This window comes from Cygnus atratus, chromosome 9, assembly GCF_013377495.2.
Source record: "Cygnus atratus isolate AKBS03 ecotype Queensland, Australia chromosome 9, CAtr_DNAZoo_HiC_assembly, whole genome shotgun sequence".
Classification (NCBI taxonomy): domain Eukaryota; kingdom Metazoa; phylum Chordata; class Aves; order Anseriformes; family Anatidae; genus Cygnus; species Cygnus atratus.
The window spans coordinates 8,302,035-8,325,123 of NC_066370.1; the positions used below are offsets into that span (position 1 = coordinate 8,302,035).

At 41.1% G+C, this 23,089-nt stretch overlaps 1 long non-coding RNA gene across 1 annotated transcript in view; it reads right to left on the bottom strand.

Moving 5' to 3' along the window:
• Window positions 1-15,387, bottom strand: part of LOC118247081 (uncharacterized) — a 112,927-nt gene extending 97,540 nt beyond the window's left edge. The window contains exons 1-2 of the long non-coding RNA XR_004778292.2: window positions 15,272-15,387; window positions 786-867 (exon numbers count right to left, since the gene is read on the bottom strand). This is a non-coding gene — a long non-coding RNA (uncharacterized LOC118247081). The remainder of the gene's footprint in view (window positions 1-785; window positions 868-15,271) is intronic.
• Window positions 15,388-23,089: the final 7,702 nt, after the last annotated feature.

Genomic DNA, 23,089 nt, shown 5'->3' on the forward strand with positions numbered 1-23,089 from the left:
TTGATGCTTGCATCCTCAAGCATATGCATTGAGATCTTAATATCTAAGCTGACCATGCTACAAGATTTAAACTCAGTTTTCTTAAAATACATGCCATCAGCATGACGCCGAACAAAGTAATACAGTTACATTGCATTTCTTTCTATCATGACTTAATCCTTTGATTGCCAATTTTTAATCTGCTAATCGTTACACTGTAAACAAGTAGTGAAGTTGGAAGACATGTCCAAAGAAAGGAAACATTATAAACAAAGAGTAAATGTGGATGCGCCTTCAGGGACAGAAATCTCTGATATTACTTACAGTTGGGAAGCAAGTACTGAGCTAAAGACAGAAAGGTTTTTCAGCATCTGCATCAAGATGCCTAAGCCTAAGTACATGGGTCTTTAGCATTAACATTTCTAAAAGTTTAGAGCCATTAGGAACAAATAAAAAGGTACACAAAAAGCTGGTAACTTTTTTTGCATCACACAGAACTTGCAAAATGCCTCACTGATTTTAGAAAGGTAACATACCCATTCATCTCTTCCAAATGACTTTTTAAGCCAAACCTTTTCAGGACATTATATAAAACCTTGAAACCAGAGGCTTATAAGGAAAACACCACCAGATTCTCAACTAAAGCACTGTACAGCTAGAAGGAAGAAATTTTATCTACTGCAAATTCTGTGCAGGAAAGGCTGTAAAAATAAATTCTGTGAAAGAGATTCCAAAAAGTGGAATGATGAATTCAAGATAAAATGAAGAGATTTCTGTAGGAAATATCAGGGTGCTGAAGGGTTTACCTCTATCTGTACTACACAGCGGGTGGTTCCTGCTCTTAGATAAGACAATAGCTCCACAGTGGGCATCTTTATTCTCAATCACCTGTGAATGAAACAAAAACAAATATGCCTTGAATGTGTTGTACGGGTTAAAAAATGCTGTAGGCAATTAAAAAAAAAAAAAAAGCAATGGAACGAAGGAAATGCAAAGGGATGGGTCATGGCTTTCCAAGTGTCATGTCTTTGAAGAAAGGCTCAGTGAGGTCTCCCTGCTGTACCTCTCCAGAAATGACAATGCCAAGGAAGACTGGGAACCCAGCTCTAACATGTAGGATACTGTCATGCCCTTTTGCCAACCTAATCTCCTGAACAAGGCTATGCTCCTCTCATCCTCCAACCCCCATTTTATGTGGAGCAAAGCCAACATGCTAATCAGGCAATTAAAATGAGCAGCGAGTAGGTTTTGCAGGACCAGCAAGGCCAGTCATCTCAGTGCGCGGTCAAAGCAGCACCAGGCCTGGTCGGGCCTTTTGGCTCTGAATGCAGGAGGGAGAAGGGAGGACTGGGGCTGCCCCAACAGGCAGCACAAGCCACTGCACCAAGCTTTGCTCTACCACCTAAATGCACCGAGACAGACATGCAGAAGATAGAAACCGGTGACCAACCAGAAAACTTATGCACAATATAACAAGATTTCTTGACCGCTTTCAACATTGTTTTAATGGTCTGCTACAGAGTTTGTGGCCCTTTCTATATGCTGTAGATGGCACAGCCTGTTTCCTTATCAAAAAAGCTGTAAAAACCATTTGGATTTGTACACAGCGTAAAGCAGACTCCCTGTCCAGTTTGTCATTAGCATGCTCCAGGCTGTCCTCTACACTGGTATCTACTTCAGTAATATTTTTCAGCTCACTACCAGACTTTGCAATCTTAATACTCAGACAGATGAAAAGGTCAGTTAGAAGAACACATCTTAATATCAAATTGCATTCCATAAAAATCACGTATTCATAAAAATGTATGAAAGAAGACAATCATTATTATGATTTGGGCATTCAGCTAATTGTAAATATGCAACTGACAGCTAGGTTTGTGGCTTTGCCAAAAGATTCGTGTAGGAGGAGATGCAGAGGTGCCAAAAGGAAACATATTGCTTGGAGCACAGATTCCTTCTTACCCTCCCTGTTTGGCAGATGTGCACTTGTTTGCCACAGTACGCAGCTCTGGAGCCATAAAAAAAAAAAAAAAAAAAAAAGGCATACCAGGAAATCTCTGCCCTGCTGGAGCACACAGTCTTGTACAATGTACCTCTAATTTGGAAACTTTTGACTCTCTAGTAGTTTTGAGACAGGATAACCTCTCATGCAGTGTAACACCTACTTGTAGTTCCTATTTTCAGACAATTTCTTTTTTTAGCATTTGTTAAAGTCCAACATCCAAAACTCTTCCAAAGACTTCTGGATGGACGTTAAAGTCAGAGCTGACAATCCTTCCGATTTTTGTACCTGGTTCTTGCTGGTAACTAGCACAAGTTCAACTGTACTTGTATTTACAAGAGTAACACCAACATTAGAAGGACAGTCTAACACGCTTCAGGAAGGCCTGGAGACAAAAGAAGAGAGTCATCAGAAAGTACTGGGAATCTCAGAATAATGTGATCGAGGGCTCAAGTCAACTCCGCGGGTCAGTGCAACATGCACCTGCCAAAGACCCCACCACTCAGGACAGCAGCACATTCAGTGAGCGCTTCAACAAGCAGAGACAATTTTGTTTTGTAGATTGTTATTTGACTTCCACATCCAAGGAGAATAAATACACAGCAGATGGACACTTTGAAGGGGATATGGTTACAGAACCCACACCACCCCAACCTGGTCACCATAAGGAAGGTCAGGGATCAGGACTCAAGGGGAGCCCTATCATGAGAAGCCGTCTCTGTAGGAGTAGGTCTGAGCTCGGGTAGATCCAGGGGGAAACAGACCCATCAGACAGAATTTTGAATAGATTCTTAAATAAAAAATGGGCCTTAAGTTACATTGGCATTCATTTAATTCTTTTTTTTTTCCTTCAAGATAAAATTGAAGGACTGTCTTCCTTATCAAGATAAACTGGTTGGGATATGCATTTCATTAATTAAGTTAATTAAAAGTCCATATAATCAGGGGGAAAAAGTAATTCTGGCTGCATTTGCAATTTAAAAATAGTTGATAATTCAAGTTATGAAAATTGTTTAAAATGCTTTCTTACATTTCCCTACCTTTTTATTCTCCAAGAAGTAAGTTACATATTGAAATTACAAACATAATGGTACAGTTAAAATAAGAGTTATTATGCTGAGCTATGAAATGTGTCAAAGAAGTCCAAAAATGTCACTCTCCCATACAGAATCAAGTCCTGCACAAATCTGCACACACACTTCTGTCTTAAACATGTCAATGGATAAGCTTGCATTAAATAGAAACATGTGGGCAAATGCTCGTAGGAATGGAGTAAGAGAAGTTTCCAACACAAAATAAAATATTACTTAAGCTACAGATGGAAAGTACACAATTTATCGTTACTTCCAGGGTAAACTACAGAGCAGTTCTGTTGTCACTGTCCTGAACTTTGGATAAACAGCAGACAGCAACTGCTCTTTACACAATTCTTTTTATAGCCTGTAGTCATTTCCCAGTTTTCACGTAGACCAGCCACATACTCCTCTTTTAACCTAAGAGCCACAGGCCTCCTCTGGGCTCACCTGGCCCAGGAGGCAAGAACAGTAAAGCAGGCCTCCCAGTCAAGCATGAAGTTGTATCTGCCTCTCCTGCAGTTTTCATTCTCAGCAAGGACATTGCTCTGACTCTGAGCTAGACTAGTCTGAGCTCAGTGAAGTCCTGCCTTTGCCCCACCAACAAGAGAGGGTTTTCTTCTCCCTCTGTGTGCCTGCTCTACCTCCTTTAGCAGAGATGGCCCAGACCCTGAGGATCCAGCACAAAGTTCTAGCAGCTGCACATGGCACAGTGGTTAATATCTTCTCCAATTTACCTGGCCAAGTACTGAAATAAAGGTGGTCAGAAAAATCATTTTGCCAATAAAAATTTCAGAAGAATTGAAAGTCTGTTTTCATCCCATGTTTCCTCTGGAATCCTTGCAGATATTAAAGCTTAAAAAATCTCAGAAACCTTTTTAAATCAGCATTTTTATGGAATCTTAAGAGTTTTTAGAGTTCTAAAGTTTTAGGGTGTATTTGACAGCTGTCAAACTTGGTAAGTGAGGTTATTAGACTATGCAGAAAAAAATAGCCTTTTTTTTTTTTTTGACACATCCAGAGTTTATTGCGATTCATCATCTACGGACTATGGAGGAAAATAAAGGACGACGTTCATCCAAGAATTATCAACAGTTAACCTGACATTAAAGCTCCTGAACGTACATACCAAGAACAGAGTCAGCAGGAACAATTTTTCTTCCCCACAGTGCAACTCAAATAGGACCCCTTGGAATAGGTCCACTATTAAGCTTATCACTGCAAAGCTACATAAAGGTTTTCACTTTTTTTTTTTGTTTGGGTATAGGAGGATTACCTAGCGCAGAGCATATGTTTAGGACTAAGTATACACCACTGCTTCCCTGGGGCTCCTCTTTACTTAGAATAAAGTGCATGAACCTAACTTTGCACAACACTTGTTGTAGCAAACCTTCCTCACCTCACTGGTGCAGGGCTAAGGTCTGAGAATCACTGGATGCAGCTGTCTCCTTCCCTTCCACCCCCTGCAAACTACACTGTTTACAAACCAGCTCCCAAAACAGTTGCATAGTTGCCAAGAAGCAAAACACTTCATAGATAGCATTTGATCTTTAGCATTAACAAGGAAATAAAACATGGTATCCGAGTAATATGTTGATACAACACAGAAAAACAATATCGCCCTTCATGGCCTACAACATCAATACAAGTGCAAACTAAAAGAGTTCTCCTGCAGCTCTAGCAAGAGACCTCAAGGGTGAGGCTGAACGATGTCTGGCTCCTGCTCTCTTTCATTTACAACTACCTGCTTGCAGCTCACTTGCTTGACCTTCATAGATCAGACAAAAGCCCACACCTGTTTGTACAAAGAGAGAAGCTTTTCTAAGCACGTATTTTCCGCATGCACATAGCTCGTGGCATGCTTGTATTCTACATGCATAATTTGAATCTTCTTGCATGGTGTTTCATGCTCTCAAAAGTCAGATCACAGAGCAAGGACTGAAAATGAGCCTACCACTGACTATTGGTCCTCCAGTTGGTTGGGGTCAATTGCCCCAAATAAGCCTCAGGTTTTTAACATATCATGCCTTCCCTATGTGTGTTTTGCCATGACAAAGGCCAGTTCCAAGTCCTCCCTCACCCACCTCTTCCAAGGCTCCCACTGACTTCAAACCAAAACTGCCTACCAGAATCCAACTAGGAAATCCCTTTTCTTCCTTAGAGTCTTTCTGATCTAAACAAGCTTAGCTTTTCTCCTCTGTCCTGATTTGAGTATAGCTTTTTCTACTCATGCTTCATGAGACAGCCAGACCTTTCGGGAATTTGGCTGCCAGACTGTGTACCTAATAACTCTTCCCTATAAGATAATGAGGAGGAGTCTGACCTTCAGCAGAGCCCTTAAAACAGGCTTTCATTTTGAAAGAGACTGCAGAAAGGGTTCATACTTGTGGCTTATAACTTCCCATACCAAGTATGGACAGAGGTATGACAGCTTCATCAACGGAACTGGAAGGGTTGGTGCTGCAGCAAAGACATGGGTTTCCTCCTATGGAGAAACATCACCACAGATCAAAGGGTGAATGTCAAAATAAGCATTCAGTGCAGTCCAACTGCTTTTAGTTGGTTTGACTGGAAAAGGTTACTTATGGGAGGCAATTTCTAGTATGTTTATAGATGTTTAAATATAAATTAATAAAAAGCAGAGTGCATCAGAATTTCCAGTTCACAGAAGTTTATCTTTTAGCAAGGGCTTACTCCCCAATTTTCTGAAGTAGAAAAACTGTTTCAACAACAGCATTTTTTTCCTTTGTTATCTGCTGTCCTTTAGTACTTGTGGCTTTAGAAATTTTCCATCTTTTCAGATGATGTATTAGTTCGGCTTTCACACATTTTCCTCTCTGTTTACAGGTCAGAATATTAAAGCTATGTGTAGCTTTCCTAAAGAAAGTCATGCATGGCAGGTAACAACAGAAAATTTAGTTGAAAGGCATCATATGCTTCCACTTGTGCTCCATCGTAAGTTCAGCCATATTACAGAATTCCTAAACAACTTGCCTAACCCTATCTTTGTAACATTTAGAGATCTTAAACCTGTATTATCCAACTGTTTAAATACATTTATCATCAAAAACTGCTTTTTCTTCCAATTTTTTAATTGTTTCTACACCCAATAGACACTAAAAGACATTTATTCTCTTCCTTTGTTTTTGTTTTTTAAATAATCCTATTTATGTTTCCATTAGGTTTACCATTAGTGTTTAAACAAGCCAAGTCAATTTATTCTTCTCTCACAGATCTTATGTTCTCATATAGATTTAGAAATAACTCTCATTTACAAATCCACTTAGCACTCTACCAAATACCTTTAAAATCAGCAACACATCGGTTGTTCAGAACAGCAAGAAGCTCAGAGAGTTCAGGTACTTACATTATTTCCAAAACACAGGGGTATCAAGACAGCACAGATTGCAAACACAGCATGCACACACCAGCAGACATTGGGACATCCCAACCACAAGCTACTGAGAAGGGGAAGCTACCTGTTCCTGTGCTTCCCCAGTTACAGTGTTTGTATGTCCACACAAAAGATCTCTGGTGCTCTAGGACAGGCCTGCTCAAGTCATTCTAGTCTGCTGCAAATTCAGTCCCAGACTACCTAGTGCTATGCTTCTGGTGCCGAAGTAGAAGCCCCGTTTATCAGTTTACTTTTCTATTCTTGGTAAATTGTAACCTGGAAATGACTAGCCATTTCTTCTGAGTGCCAAGAAAACAGCTGCAGCAGAAAAATTGCTCAATTCACTTTGTCAAACTGAATTTGCCAGCACGCTGCCCCGCTGGTGCCTGTTCAATTTCTAGGAGGCTGAGCTGTCTGCACATTTTAGTTTTTTGTGGCGGTTGCCTTTCCTATTGCTGCTCCTTCTAACTGATTCCACCCAGGGAAAATCGACCACGACACTAACAGAATGGGCCCCTTTATACAGCCAAGGGGCACTGCTTTAGGAACAAGAGCATCTCATGATAAAGGTGAACAGTTACTTCTGCGTCTCAAGTCTTCACTTCAATTTTCGGAAAAGCCATGAATTTACCCATACAACTGTAGACAAAAGGAGTGCATGGACTTGGTTCTTTATAAAACCTCGCTCTAGAATACACTGCAAATTGAGTCCCTGGATGAATAGAAAGTAAATGCCAGAATATCTTTTATGTAATAAATCAGATGGTTAACAGTAGAAAATTCATTGAAAAACAATTTAAAAAAAATCTTCTCTGGTCAGAACAACATAAATCTAGTAAGAAGTCTACAGTTGCACCAAATTACCTACAATAAAAAATTACTGCTGTCATACAACATGATGTAGCAATTGTCAGCAATACTGTCTTTTCTGTAGCGATGACTGAAGTTAATGTTTGCACTTTGACACACAGCTAAACTTCTGTCATATAAAACAGACAAACTCTCTGGAAACTTCCTTTTCCCAACTACATGAAGCTAGAAATAAGCTGGAAATGGTGGAGTCAGCAGCATGACTCCAAACAATACTAAAACCATAGACTGAAAAGCAGACATCTCTTTCCAAAGCAGGAGGCAAAGATTGCCAGACGGAAGCTAAATAGTTGGCATCAGCATCAATGGCATTGCTGCTGGGTTTAAAATGCCTTTTTCTGAACCCTGTGAGAACAGTTCTTGCCTCAAGCAAGCAGACAGTCACACTAGTTCTGCTGTAAGTGCTTATAATGACAGCAGTTCTGCTGTAGCCATTTAAGGGGAGGACTCTGCAATTACTACAGGCAGCATTAGCACTGGACCTTTGAAACAACTGATGCTTAAACACAGTGCACGGAACTATCAGCAAAAATCAGTGGCTGTCAACAACTCCAAAGGGCAGAATACTTAAGAGCAGAACTAGTGGGGTATAAAAGGAAAGGTCCAGAGAAAGAACAGCCTAAGGCCATAAGGTGTGACTGCAATTGTCAGAGCTGTCATGCTAGGCACAATTCATTCAAGATTTTCAATTTCAACTAAAAAAATAGTCAAAATAGCCATGATTTTTGAAACCTTCTGGAAAACCACCTCCATAACATTTCCAGACACCTATTTTGGCTACTGAGGACCTGAAAGAGAGAGGTCTGCACAGCACTTGTAGCATTAATACATGACATGAATAACATGTAACAGTCAAATGTACATCAGAGAGATTTTGGAAATTGAATATTAAAGAATAACATTTTGATGGGGAAATTCAAGACTGTTTGGAACAGAAGAATATTTTATTAAAGATACAGTGAATTAGATATTTCAGATAACCTGAAAACAAATTTATTACACAGCAGGGACTCCCAGTGAATCCAGCAGATGCCAGGTAACTTTTGCATTTCAGAAATGTCATTCTGACATCTAATGCTTCACATACAGGACAGTCAGGAAAATTCACCATTTTAAATTTAAGAAAGAGAATTTCTTAAATTTAAAGAAAATTAAGAAAGAGAATTTCTAGAAGAACTGAGTGTACAAGTCCCAGTTGCCCCCAGAGTAGGAATTATACAGTTCCATAGGAAATAAACCTTCTGCAGCAGAAGTATAAACAAGCAAACAAACAAAAGGATTAAGAAGAAAGGTCTCATCTCACAATACTGGCATCCATCTCCTCATGTTAGAATCTGTGAGGTAGTCAGTATTAGGTTTTCTTCAGTACTTAAGGTAAAATGCCTACATCTAGTCTAGTTCCTTTATAAAACGTCAGCGTACCTTTGGTGTGTCTTGGGGGGAAGACAGACCCAAGCCTGTTCTCTGAGACCTCGGTCCAAACCTTGAGTGTATGAGGGTTATACTCACAGATATGACAAATCACAGTGGCCGTGGCAGACAGTCATGTAAAAACAGAACCTCATGGTGGTCTAAAAACAGCAGAGCCCACAGAATAAGTTCATTATTAGGATAGCGCAAAAATGGTTTCACATCATCCTATTTTCCTTGTCCCTGTTGGGTGACAGATCAATATGATCCTTTTAGAAGTGCCTTACATAATCTCACCCATAATTCTCTGGACAATTTATTAGCATAGTCCTGAGGATACAGCCTGACAGGTTAGCATAAAATAAACTGCACTGAATCCTCCCCAGGCTGTCCATCTCAGCCAGAATTGTAAGCAGAGCAAAATTTGAAATTGATTTGTTTTTCTAGATGGAAAAAGCACCAGCCTACTCCTACATTTCTTCTGATGCTGAAAACAGTCATCTGCAGAGAAACTGGCCGTTTCAGGGCCTTGGTAGAAATGCTCTATCAAGTGTTCCTTGCAAAAGTGAAGTTAGACAGTATGAGCATAAAATCTCTAAGAATGGCTTTATGGCAAAGATTAATTGGTGTGGTTTCTTTGGAAATATGGCACTGTGAAAAGTGTATTCAAAATACTCTCTAATGGATTTGAATATTGGTGCTCAGTAGCCCAAAGCAGCAAGGTAAAATACATAAAATAGAACGAAAACTCGGTTTTGGATAAATAATCAGGGCCCAGAAAGACAAAGAATTGTTAATGCACACATCACACCTTTGCTACAGCTGTTGCCCTGTGACTGAGCGCTCTCAGGTGTCCGTCACCCTACCATCCAGTTCATTCCTCAGATGAGAAGTCTGCCAGCCAAATCCTGCATATTGACAATTAACAGATCTCTTCCAGGAGCCGACAGGGAATGAAACTAAGCCTTAAAGGGTTAGGTTCATCAATAATCTGCATTTAAAATGTCTATTCTTTACATAATCAAAAGGATTACCATCCTTAGACACTCGTGACCAATCACAGAAACCCCCTTTGGTTGTAAGTCACCACTTGCACAGGGCACCAGGCCAGGCCAGAGTTCTGTGCCCAGCTCTGCTAATACTGCTAAAACATACTTAGCAAGCCACTGGGGCCTCAGTTCCACATCCCTATACAACGATGGGGTATCTACCTTCTTGGTTAAGTGTTTTAAGAGCTGATGAGAAGTGATGTGTAAGAGCCTGGTATCCTCAACATTTGTGCACAGTTAAGAACTAAAACTGGGAAAGAGCAGAACTGCACAGCACTTCCTATCAAGAGGCTTTCTTCAGCTACACTCCTCACAATGCAAAAAGAGAAAAAACACAACTATAAGCACCTCCCGTGCGAGTCTGCACAGAGATAACCATTGGAATTACAGATGAGGTCCTGAAGTAACACAAATCCAAGTCAGTCAATTCTAAAGACACATACAACACTGGAACAGATTTTCCTTTCTGGTACTTTATTTCTTAATGTTGTAATCCTTCTGAGAAGCATGATTGAGTCTTAGGAGTGTACCTAATACTACCTTCCTTAAGAAGTTATTGGGGGTATAGTTGCAGAGCAGGACTGGGGCTGCCTTAGGATCAATTTCTGAAAGCACACCTATTACTGTAACAGCCTCTCACTGCTAGTCACTGCCTGGCTAAAACAAGCTGCATGCTCCTATGGGAAAGCAGACTGAGTAATTAGCTTTGAAAAGGCAATGCAATAAAATTTGATCTCACTCTCCCTGCCCCCAAGACTGCAACAGGAAATAAGAATTTTCTAAAATGATCCTGCAGTGTGCCATTCAGGAGTTTCCATCCACAGTCCAGTTCCACCCAGACTTAAAATTGCACTTTTTTTTTTTCCTTTTTTTAACTGGCTGAGAAAAGGTGATGTTAAGAAAAGAAGACAGACAGTGAAACTGACTCTACTGCAAACACTGGCATGCTCTCTGCCCTTATTTCACTAGTAGCTTCATAGGTTGTTATTGGTTTTAGTGATACATTCCAACATAATGGTCTTCATCTCCTCAAACTGGCTGATTTCCCTCATGAAACAGGGAACTTTTACAGTCTCATACCCTGGGCAAATGAGGGGAGAAAAAACAGGCGACGGCAGGGAACAATTTAGTTCTGCTTTTGGCATTATTTTCCCTCTTCTAAAGTATATCAGAAGACCAGCACAGCTGCCTTAGTAGTTTGAAGAACAGCTCAGATGTGCATATACATTTAGGCATATACCAAAACATCACGGAAGGTTTCTGGATGCCAAGCCTTCCAATGAAAGCAAATACCCTCAGGTACGGAAGAAGGAGCATTACGCACGGCTTGATCTTGCATTATCTTGTATGGGGTCAAACACATGAAGATAAGATGATAGAATAGGTATTGCCATACTGCTTGGGTCTGAGAATATACCCGATACCAGCTGCCCCCTTTCCAGGTGACAGCTTGGCACTTTCTCAGTTCTCTACTCCAACAGTCTCACGGTGCACTGAAAGTCATGGGAGAGGTTAGAGACGTCATCAAACCTCCCCATCTTCTATTCAAGTTCTCCCTGCATCTCTGTAGTGAGTTTACATGGCAAGGTTTTGGTAGCAGGGGGCCATAGAGGCGGCTTCTGCGAGAAGAATCCAGAAGCTGCCCCATGTTAGGTAAGGGCCCCACTGCTGGCCAGAGCCGAGCCAGTAAGTGATGTTGGTTGTGCCTCTGTGAGAGCAGATTTAAGACAGGGAAAAAAAAACACGCTGTGCCACACAGCAGCTGCGAGAGTGAGAGGAGTGAGGAACAGCCTTGCAGGCACCAAGGTCAGTGAAGAAGGAGGGGGAGAGGTGCTCCAGGTGCCGGAGCAGAAGTCCCCTGCGGCCTGTGGAGAGGCCCCTGGTGGAGCAGGCTGTCCCCCTGCAGCCCATGGAGTACCACGGTGGAGCAGGGTTCTACGCTGCAGCCCGTGGAGGAGACCACGGTGGAGCAGGTGGACCTGCCCTTAAGGAGGCTGCAGCCTGTGGAGGACCCCTGCTGGAGCAGGCCCCGGGCCAGAGCTGCAGCCCGTGGAGAAGAGCCCACGCAGGAGCAGGGGGTCTGGGGGGAGCTGCTGCCCGTGGGGGACCCAGGTTGGAGCAGTTTGCTCCTGAGGGATGGACCCCTTGGTACGGAGCCATATCTGGAGCAGTGCTTGAAGAGCTGCTGCCTGTGGGAAGCCCATGCCGGATCAGTTCAGCAAGGACTGCATCCCGTGGGAGGGACCCCACAGCACAGGGGACGAGAGTGACCGAGAAGGAGCGGCAGAGAAGCAGCGCTGTAGACTGACCATAACCCCCGTTCCCCTGTGCCGCTTGGGGGGAGGAGGTGGAAGAGGGTGGATGGGGGGAAGGTGCTTTTGGTTTCTTTCCTTTGTTTCTCACTTCTCTAGCTTGTTACTAATAGGCAATAAATCTTACTATCTCCCTACTCTGAGTCTGTTTTGCCTGTTATGATAATTGTTGAGCGATCTCCCTGTCCTTATCTCAACCCTTGAGCCCTTTGCATTGTATTTTCTCCCCGTTCCTCTTTGAGAAGGGGGAGTGAGAGAGTGGCTGTGGTGGAGCTCGGCCACCCACCCGAGTAAAACCACCGCAATCTCACAGAAAACTGCTCAATTACCCTTACCACACACAAAAATAGGAGTTAAATTTACAGTATTTTATCACCCACAACGGGCTATATTCTGTGAGATGGAGACCATACTGAAGTAGAATTGATGAGCTTTAGTAGGTGAATCCATGGCCACAGGAGAAGGATACATAGAACAATTTCCTAAAATTCTCAGCAAAGAACAGTGATAAAATGATAGGAGGATCAGCAAAGAGGAACAAACTAGAGAAGCTATGCCTGGCCTGGTATGTTACACTGTCACTCAAAGCACCTATCTTGCAACAGATCTGTCACAGCAAGGTGGGAAGAATGAGCAAAATCATCTTCTCACACCACATCCCCATGCACTCAATTGCCAAAAAAAAGTCAACTGTAGGTGTGAGGAGGACAATAGGAAGAATTCCATCTCCAAGAAAAATAAAAAATAAAAAAAAATCAGCATTTAATTTCATCAACAGTTTCCCACTCAATAATCCCTCTGTGGTTTTAATGCAGCAGCGTTTCTTAAAAACAAGTTTCTTCATCTCACAGAATACCCTGGTTTAACCCTTGTTTTCAAGACGGTCAGCTGCAATATTCAAAGTATGCTGAGTGCTGCGCTTTGTGCCAAAGACAGAAGCGTGATGCATTACAATTATAAAAGCCGTGCTCAGTGTGAGCTACTTATCAGCTGGGATCTATAGGCAATCTGTCAGTAGAAGGCAAACCATTCAAAATAGCACAAGGCATATGTTTAAATACAAAAGGATACAGTTCACTGCCAAATTTATATTTCAATCAATAGGTTGTCATTTCACCTTAAACACTGATTTCGGCTATGCAAGAGAACACTGACAATTTTCCAGTTTCATGTCGGAAACTGACAGAAACTCAATTGAAAATGAAGGGTTTTACAGATTTACATCATCAAGCAACACATTTGCATTTTTGGTTTCTTGGGCTAAGCAGAGGGTAAAATTCCCCCCCAAACGTATGCAGGATAACACTCCAGAAAGATGGCCCAGGAAGTCCGGCACAGACACTCGGTATTCCCTAGCTCAACAGAAGCAAAGGCAGTGGACAGAGAAAGAACATGGGGTCCCAAGTGACAGGAAACATGGCAGGAAGGCAGATCAAGAGGCACTGCCAGGCCTCCTAGCACTCTCCAAGGGTGACCACACAGATGGGCTCCTGACCAACTTCCAGGTCTGAACAGCTACTGAGACAGGAGGAAGAGCGAGTAGCAGGAAGAACAGAAATAACTTCTAGGGACCTTTCCTGGCAGAAAATTGTGAGGATTCAGACTGCCACTCCCAAGACAGGTAACTTGCACAAGCCATCTAGTGAGGAGAAGAGAACTTGACCTCCTATACAGCATGGGAAGAAGAGAAACTCTCCTTTCCTCCTCTTCTACTGAAAAGGGCTCTTCTACCTACTAGCATGAATGCTGTTTCCAGTAGCAACTTCTCACTGGAGAGCATAACAGTTACGCACTCTATGGGCACAAGTTGACTCACACACTGTGTGGTAGCACTGGGGATTCATAATGGCACATCACAGCGCTAATTAGCATGGAAGGGAACAGAAGGAACCTCTCACAGTTGAGATTCTGCCCCAAAAGTATTTAAAAAAGCAGCTGTGGACCAAGTCTCTTTTTCCAGGTTTCACTAAGAAATCTCTAAAGGACTGGAGTGGGAAAAGATATTCTGACACCTACATCCTGCCACAGACATCTCCACGTGAAAATACTCAATGCAGAAGTGCTGCTTGAAAGTGCTGCTTTGCCCTGGAAAGCAAAACCAAAGAAATGAACTTTGTAGTTTCAGGGAGATTTGACCGTTTTCCCATGCTAAGAATAAAGGATGTCCTTATTTTTTCTAAGGGTATCAACCCTCAAGGGTAACAAGGTATCTTCAAGATTATCAAGAATTTAATTCATTTGTGCATCAAATGGAAAACAGGCTCTGAAATTTAGAACAAACTACTCCCAAATGTAACAGAACTCACACCTTAAATCCCCAATAAACTTTACTGAAATCTAGGCATGGTTAATAACTGAGACAGTTTAGAATTACTGGTATTTTTGCCCTAATTATTTAGAAGTGCACATTTCTTCATAGTAGAATCTGATAAAAAGTGTTTTACTGCACAGTATTTCATGTTGAACTGCTCTTTTACAATGCAATTGCTCACATTTTTAATGGTAATATGGTAACAACCCTCTGCTGAACTGACAGAAGGAGAGAGAGAGGAAAGAAGGAAGGAAGAAGGGGATAAAAAGCACATTAAAACAGTTTGATAGAAGATCATAAGCATTAAGTAACCTTAGTTCAAACTTCAGTACCTGGGGAGTGTTGAAATGACAGTTTAGGGTACCTGAACACTCCAACTGTGCATTTAAAAAATAGCATGGGTGGATCTTTTGAATTTAGTATTTCAAAGTCCTGCACAATAATGAGAAGTCTGAGAATAACTGCATCATACCTCCATAGAAGGTACCATAATGCAAAGTTTCAGTTTGCGATGACCTTTAGTATCTCCTCTGAGCACCCCGTCGCACTGTGGTAGGACCAAAATCACCAACTTACAGTATCCCTCTGCAAAACTGGGCAGCACATCTCACATTTATCGTGGAAGAACACAAACATGCAGTTACTGAAGAATACTTAATAGTCTATAAGTTCACGTGGTCACCAACACTATTCTACAGGCATGCACTCAGGTCAGCTACTCATGATGTACACACCATCTGAACATCAGCCTTACAGAAAAGAAAAACAAGCAGAAGAACCCCTGTTAGGCACCTTCTAGGTAGAGAGCAAAAAAAAAAAATCATTTGAAAGTAGGAATGAAATAATGAAATTAAGCAGTGGAGTTACTTACCAAAGCTCTCCTCATATGGGAAGCCCAACATAGTTCGTCATACAGAGACTCAGCTACTGGCAGATGATGAAGATACTCTTCCTTGAGATTATCACAGTACCGTTGCCATCTTTTTTGGGGGGGACAGGACTCCCAAGTCTAAACACATCTCTACAAAGACAATATCCATATTGAATACACGCTTGAACATAGACACACTATGTTCAAGCAACAGTTTGTAACCCTTTTTTTGCAAGACAATTTTGCACTGAAAAAAAAATTTCCTTGATCATGCTATAGTAAGTCAGTTATGTGTGGGACACCCACAAGAAAAACAATTTTCAATGTCCAACGTTTTTAGTAGCTTTGACCTTAAGTCCTACAAATCATCTCCCAGACAATGACAGAAAAGCAAGGTACAGCATCTCTCTGCTATACCTCTGCTTACAAGGTTGTCAACCACTGTCACGCATTTCTCAGTCTGAGCTGCTGTTATCAGTGAATTGAGTTGCTCCTTATTGAGACATCTTTTGCTAGTGAATATGTCCACAACTTCACACCTAAATGTCACATTATGTCTTTTTTTACGTCTATGAGACAATGCAAGAACTCCTTAGAATTCATGAGAAGGAACTGACAATATCCCTACGCTGTGCTGTACACGGAATCTTTCTGGAAAAAGTTTTAGGGACTTTGAGGCAGAATATGTACCCAGATTTCTAAAAATCTCACCTCACACTTGTACTGTACCAATCACTTGAACCATACAGCAATACAGTTCCTAAAGAGGGGAGGGGAGGGGAGGGGAGGTGGTGTTGCAGGGTGTAAACCAGAATGATATTGGACTTTCTCTCTTTTTCCTGTGGATTCCTAAGAGGTAGTTACACACCACTCTACTTTCAAAAGCAATTGATGCAACTTGAAGTTTTCTGCTCCCACCAGTCCTTCCCAACAGAGAACTGCAACAGGGTAGGATACTGATGTACACTGAGATTGAAATCCATGCATTCCATTTATGGCAGTTTTATCCTGACTGACACAAGAATGTAAATCTGGATCCCATGAATGACTGAAGTGGACTGGTGCCAGGACACAGCTTTTCATCATTTCTAAATCCTAACTAATGAATAAATAATACAATATGAACCCTACTGCGGTATCTTGCAATGCATTGTTTGTGTTGTCTGAAATACAGTGAATGGGATTATCTGACTATTGCTTTCCTGGGTCTCTCACAAAAATAATGTTTCTCAAGAGGTTCTTTCAAATAGTCACATTTCCAATAATGCACTCAGTAACTCTCCAGAACAAGACAATGAAGCTACAAGATTTCCCTTCAAATGGCTATCAGCATATCCGATCATCAGACAAAAGTACAAAGGATTTATGAACAAGTTCTGTTTGAAGTGATGCCCCTCCTCACCTTGCTTCAATCAGGGAAAAGCAGAGAAACAGTTAAATTAGCACACTCATGCAAAGTCTTATGCCTTTATGTTTAAAAATCAAAATCTCAAACACTTGGATGATCCTTATGGGTCCCTTCCAACTCAGGATGCTCAGTCGGTTACAGAAAAACACTGTTCCTGCCTATGGCTACCAGCAGATGATGTCTCTTGCTGGCACTAATCATTACAATGGGCATAGATGAAAACACTTCACAAGGCGAAAAATACTGCTTTGAGATGCCCAGGTAAGGCCAACTACCTTATAATCACTAAGCTATTAAGACTTTTAGAGCCTTCAGCATGTCATGCATTTTGACTTTCAGAGGTCAGGAGGAGCTGTGCAGCGCTGCACCTTGCATGCACGGCAATGTCATGTGCTCAGCTGACACCTGGTGATGTGGCCTTGGCAGTGGCACCATTGCTTCCTCAGCAGCAGTCTCTCTCCTCCACCTATCCTGGCACAAAATTCTAGAAGACAGCCCCAGTTACAGGGATTGAGGCAGGAGTAAGAAGCTTATCAGGAAACCACTGGAACATTTGGCACTGTCTTGAGTCAGACAGAGGAAAGAAATTTACAATTAGGAAGGCAGACAAACAAAATAACTACAAATTAAAATTGTGGGAAATAAAAATTCAAATGAAGACATCACTTGTAAATATGCACTGCCCTCTCTCTGAGCACCTTGTCTTAGTACCATACCTCAAACAGTACAGCCTTCAAAATGGCACAGATTACAGTTCAGGGCTGAAATGCTTGTGGCTCATCTGACGACGGCAATCCCTGCTGTTTTTCAGCTACTGCCAAGCACTAAAAGTAATAACTTCACCAAACACTTCTCTGAAAATAGCTTTTTTAATTACTGCAGCTTTCAAAGAAGATGAGAGAAATGTGAAGCAGCAGTGATGTGGGCTACCTGATCACATCTGAAGGGTGGCCACAGCAGTGAACCACCCTATTACCGTACACAATGGAAATGGCTTTTCCCTGCCAGAACCTTGTATTCCTCAATCACTTTCTGATCTTGTTTAACTTTAAAAATTGAATGTTTCCCTAGAAGGGGAAACTAGAAAATTAATGAACACAACCCGATCAAGTTGTGATTTTTCTAGCTTAACAACAAAGCTATTCTGAATAAACCCACTCCTTTTTGCTCAACACTAATTGTCTATCATTCCTTCAAGCAATCATACTCATGTTGTTTACAAGCATCTTCAACAACTAGGCCTGCATTTGATTTCTCATTCTGCTATGCAGCTGATTTCACTTTTTTTTATGTTCTTTTGATTATTTAGATTGTTACTGAAAAGAACTTTAGATGGCATGTATAAACATCCTGTCATTACCACTGGAGATTCAATGCCTGGAAAAATCCTTACTAATGAGTAACTTCAGCATTTTCTCCAATACACTTCAAAAAAAGCATGGACATGATGCAATAAGGCACAATGCCACAGAGAGGTTTCACTGAAAACTGATGCAGACCAAATCCTCCTAACAGCTACAATTTCTGACTGCAGCTCAAAAAGTAAAAAGGCTGACTAGCACTGCTTAAAGGCTTTAATCTGTGACACATCTGATTAAATTCATTATTATACATATGTAATTATAATATACAAGTTCAAATTGCTGCAACACAATCAGATACAAATATAAATACACAAAGGCAAAAGGTGTACTTCTCTCTACTTGGTTTTCATAAATTTCTGTAAGGCATAATGACTTTGCAAGATGTTTTCACAACAGTCCTCTGCAGACTGTGCTGATCTCCAAAATTAGCAAAACCCACTATTGCTAAATGTAGGAGCAGAGACTAGTCCTGTGACATACTTTGTCAAAAACCCAGAGGTGGGACGTATTTATAGCTGTGTATTTCAGGCAACTTAATGATTTAAAACAAAAATGTCAAAAATGTATACAAACACTTCATCAATAAAGAACTTTTTTTGTTGTCTTTGGACAAGATACAGATAGAAACAAAGGAAGTCATATTTATTTACCTGTGTGTAGGCACACTGTCTTTCAATCACAAGAAAAGCAGAACCTAAGTATTTGGCCTCAGAACATTTTTGATGTTATATTCAGGTCCTACTCCACATGGCATCCAAACCAATGCAATTCAGACCTCCCAGAAGACAATGAAATACCGTAAGTGAAAGACAGACGCATGCACCAGGCACATGCAGAGGTTAGCTATTTACCTGCAGGAGGTCCCCTGGAACAGGACATGACTTTCTCCTGCTCTGACCAGAGAACAAGATTTGTGATACAACAGCATCAATGCATTTGAAGGTTAGAGAATACATTTTGACTTACCAGTCAAACTGCGGAAAGGGGAGTTTAAGGAAAAGAGGTGCTGCATACGAACATCTACTTTTTGTCACTAGCATTTAAAGATGAAGTTTGCAGTAAGTACACAAACATAAATTGCCTGACATCCAAATAATCTGCTTCTAAAGTCTAGTTGTGCATGGTAACGCTTCACCCCATAAGGAACACTTGTATTCCAAGATTTTTTTTCTTATTCACAAAATGACATATTCACACAGGCTGCATTCCAGTTCTGATCATATCTACTCCGGAAGTATATTAGAAACAATGCTGGGTTGTGTATCTGAAGTTTTTATTACTTCTGGCAATAAATCTCACCGTCCTTTGTCTTTACTACAATGTCCACACACAACAGATGAGCACAGATTGTTGAGAGACGTCCCGAACCTTTCACACCTGCTCACCTCTGTTCTCTAACCTGCTGCACATGCTGCAAAGAACTGTTCTGGATGGGTGGGGATGTGGGGGACAAAGTCTGGAGCAGCTCTGAACAAGGGAGCTATGATACAGCTAACTCAGCTGATGCCACCCCCACCTCCAGCACAGACATCATCTCTGAAGAGATATTGATATTGCTTCAACATGCCTATCACTTCAATATGCCTACCTAGGAGTAATGGAAATTGTCCAACCAAAAGAAAATTTACAGTTCTTACCTAGAAAACAAACTTTACAGTGTAATGTGCTAATAAAAAGCAAAACAAGTGTTTCCGGTATCATCACCACCACCTCAAAACATCCACTACGTCATTACGGTTGCAGTCTCTGGTTTGGGAACCAGACTTGAGCTGAGGGACCTGCTTAGCATTTGCTGGTGTGTGGAAGAGAGCAGGGCCACGAGGGCACTCTTGAGCCATTCCCTTGGCCATCTCTATCCAAGCATCAGAGTTGCTTGGCTCCCACAGGGCCCCATGTCACAGGTACCCAGACTCTACCTTACTTTTGCTATCCTGCTTTGCATTCACCCAGTCCTCCTTGATTGCACCAGCAGTTTGGTGTCCATTGCTTTTCACTGGCTGTCTCTTTTCAGGATACAGTGTGTTGTCAACCTTAGGACTACCCAGAACAATATACACCTAAATGATTTGGGAAAAAGGAGTGAATAATAAATAATAATAAAGCTATTAAGCTACCTGTGATATTAAAGATAAAGGCCAAATGTTGCAAAAGGAACTTCCAAGACTGAACAAATATGAACAAAATTAGAAACGTAATTACATATAATGAAAAGGTGAACTCATACACATGGCAAAAAACAATCCTAACTTTACAAACATGACTAAAAACTGAGTCAGTACTATCCCTTACTGCCTTTAAGTAGTAAGATTAAGTTAGCAAAAGGCAAACTCAAAACCAAACAAAACTTCTACACTTCCCTTCCCCCTACTGTCAAGTCAGGAATTCCCTGCTACAGGACACTGTAGATGCCATAAAGCTTACAGGGGTTCAGAACGCATGTATCAATGGAAAAACAATCTAATGTGGCTTATAAAACACAGAAATACTGCTTCCAGTTCAGCAAGACCCTGAGATTAAAAGTGTTGGGGGCTGAGAGACTATTCTGTGATAGTGTGAATAGTACATCATTAGCTCATTTTCACATCATCGTATGGATTTCAACAGCCAGAACCCGAAATAAACTACTGGGTGAGACATACCTTGGCCCAACCTCTTGTCACCACTCGTATCTTTACCCTCAGTAATCCTGCTGAACAAACCTAACACTCTCTACCTCACTCTTCCCTCCTGTATTTCTTATCCACTACATTTCCCAGTTAACATCACACTGTACAAGGTACATATCCAACAGGTTCTGGCCAAGAAGGTTCTGAATTATTTACAAATCATAACCAATGAAAATCATTAACTGTATGATGCTCTCTCTCAGCCACCTCTCTCTGCTCTTTGCATGAGGTTTTGAAAAAGCATCTGTAAAACCGCCTTTCCTATTTTGCTTACTTACACAAGTAATGCACAGCAATCTTTCATTTTCATTTCTCAATTATCTGTTTTCTGCAGCCTGTAAATAACTACATTAAGACACATTCAGCCAAGAACATCTAGTTAATGCACGTATGCAAGTTTTAAAACTGGCATTGCTGTAAGCGTTATTTCACAGGTATTGTTCACCCAAAGCAGAGGCATATGAAAAGAGCAGGCTTACCTTTTTCTTGAGATGCAGATAAACTCTAAAGAAAATAATTTGAACACTTAAAATTAAGTTCAAAAGATAACCCTGAGATAGCAAAAAGCAAGTTCTTAAAGGAATATGTAGATATTTAGCAGTGCATTTACTGCTGTTATTAGCACAAGTCATGTGGTTGAATCTCTGCATAATGCTTTGAAAATACAGCTGTTAATGTGCTTCTGCAGACAAGATGTAATGATGGAAGGGGATCTCAAAGCCAGCTGTCAAATTCCTCAAAGACATTTAATGATCAAACTTGAACCTGAGCCACAAAAAAGGTAGAAAATTCTGACTCTTGTCTGAACAGATCTAGACCTATTTTTAGACCAGTCATTTAGTTCTACTTTTAACAGCCAAATCAGAGTTATACTTCCTGAGAAGAGTTGTATCAGACTAATGAAACTATGCTGATTAGGGCTAAGCAATGGCTTTTATGTTCCTTCACTAAGGAGGGGTCTCTGTGGAAGTCCTCTCTCTCTTAGGGGTAAACATTCTCTAACTCAGTGTTACGCTCTGCACAAAGCCCATCCCAGGGCCTCAGGATTTGAATCAAGAGGAGTCACTCTGCTGCACTGCAGCCCCTTTTAGCAGGCCAGTGATGACCAGCAGGTCTGCAATCACTTGTAATAAACCCTGTCTCTTTGGTGAGGAAACACACAAGAAATGCATAAAATAGCTTGTGCAAGCAGTGAAAAGGTAGTATTTCTGCAAGCACCCCATGAATTTCTATTACATCTGTTGCAGGAATAGCCTGTAATACAAATGGGAGAAGGCCACCATGCTCCAAGCCAGTGCTCTTGCATGGTAAAGCACCATAATCCCTTCCAGTGGATAATAATCCAGAACAAGAGTATGGCAGCCACGGTATTTGATAGAACAGTGATGCCCACTCTCCTATGCTCAGTCAGCTTTTAAGAGGCAATACGAAGTAACAAATATCATGGAGTACATTTGAAACCATTGTAAGTATGCTTAATAGGATAACCTAAGTTATGTTACAGGCACTAGTTTACAACCGACCACTGGAAATTCAAAACAAACAGAAATAAATATAGCCAGTTAGGTTTTGCTCTGCTAAAAGCCCAGTCAGTGCAGGAATACAAAGGATGCAGCAAACATAAGAACAGATGCTCCAGGTCTGACTACAGATTTATCTGACCTCATATACTTTCACTTTCAGTGGCTAATAATTTTTTACTTACTCTTTCCTTAAGCAAAACTATAGAATGTTTATTTCTCCGCTACACAGTCCAGGAATCAGTGGCTGAAGGATTTCTAGAAGCTGTATCTGGACCCTCTGGCTTCTTGTCACTGATAGAAACTCTCATCCCTGAACTTGTCAGTTACTTTTCTAAATCCATTTCCAGCCTCCACAATAGCCTCTGGAAACATTCTATGATTATTATTAGGAGATGTTTGAAAAAACACCTCTGTCTGGTTTGTTTCAAACATGCTCATATTACTGCATCAGTGATGTCTTCTAGTTTCTGTACTGCAAGAAATGGCATATAATCTCATCATTCACTTCCACAGCGGTTGTGACATTACAGACCTCTGTTCTAACTTCATCACCACACTCCTTCAGCTGTCCCTGTCTATATAACCTACCCTGAAACATACTGTCAGATGTTTCTTACGAAGTCTTTGCAATACTCTGAGCCTTGCTCTATTGCATCCAATTATCTCTGCTATTTATGTTGTTAATGAACCAAGCATTGTAATTCTTTCATTTGAGCCAACAACTCAGCTTCTCTATCTCAAATCTCCCAATATCAAACCACTCCTGACAGCTCAAAGAAGACAGCTTAAACTCAGACTGACCTGCAGAGCAGCACTGACACACAGTTAGGGGCATAAATTCATTCCAGAAAGGGGAG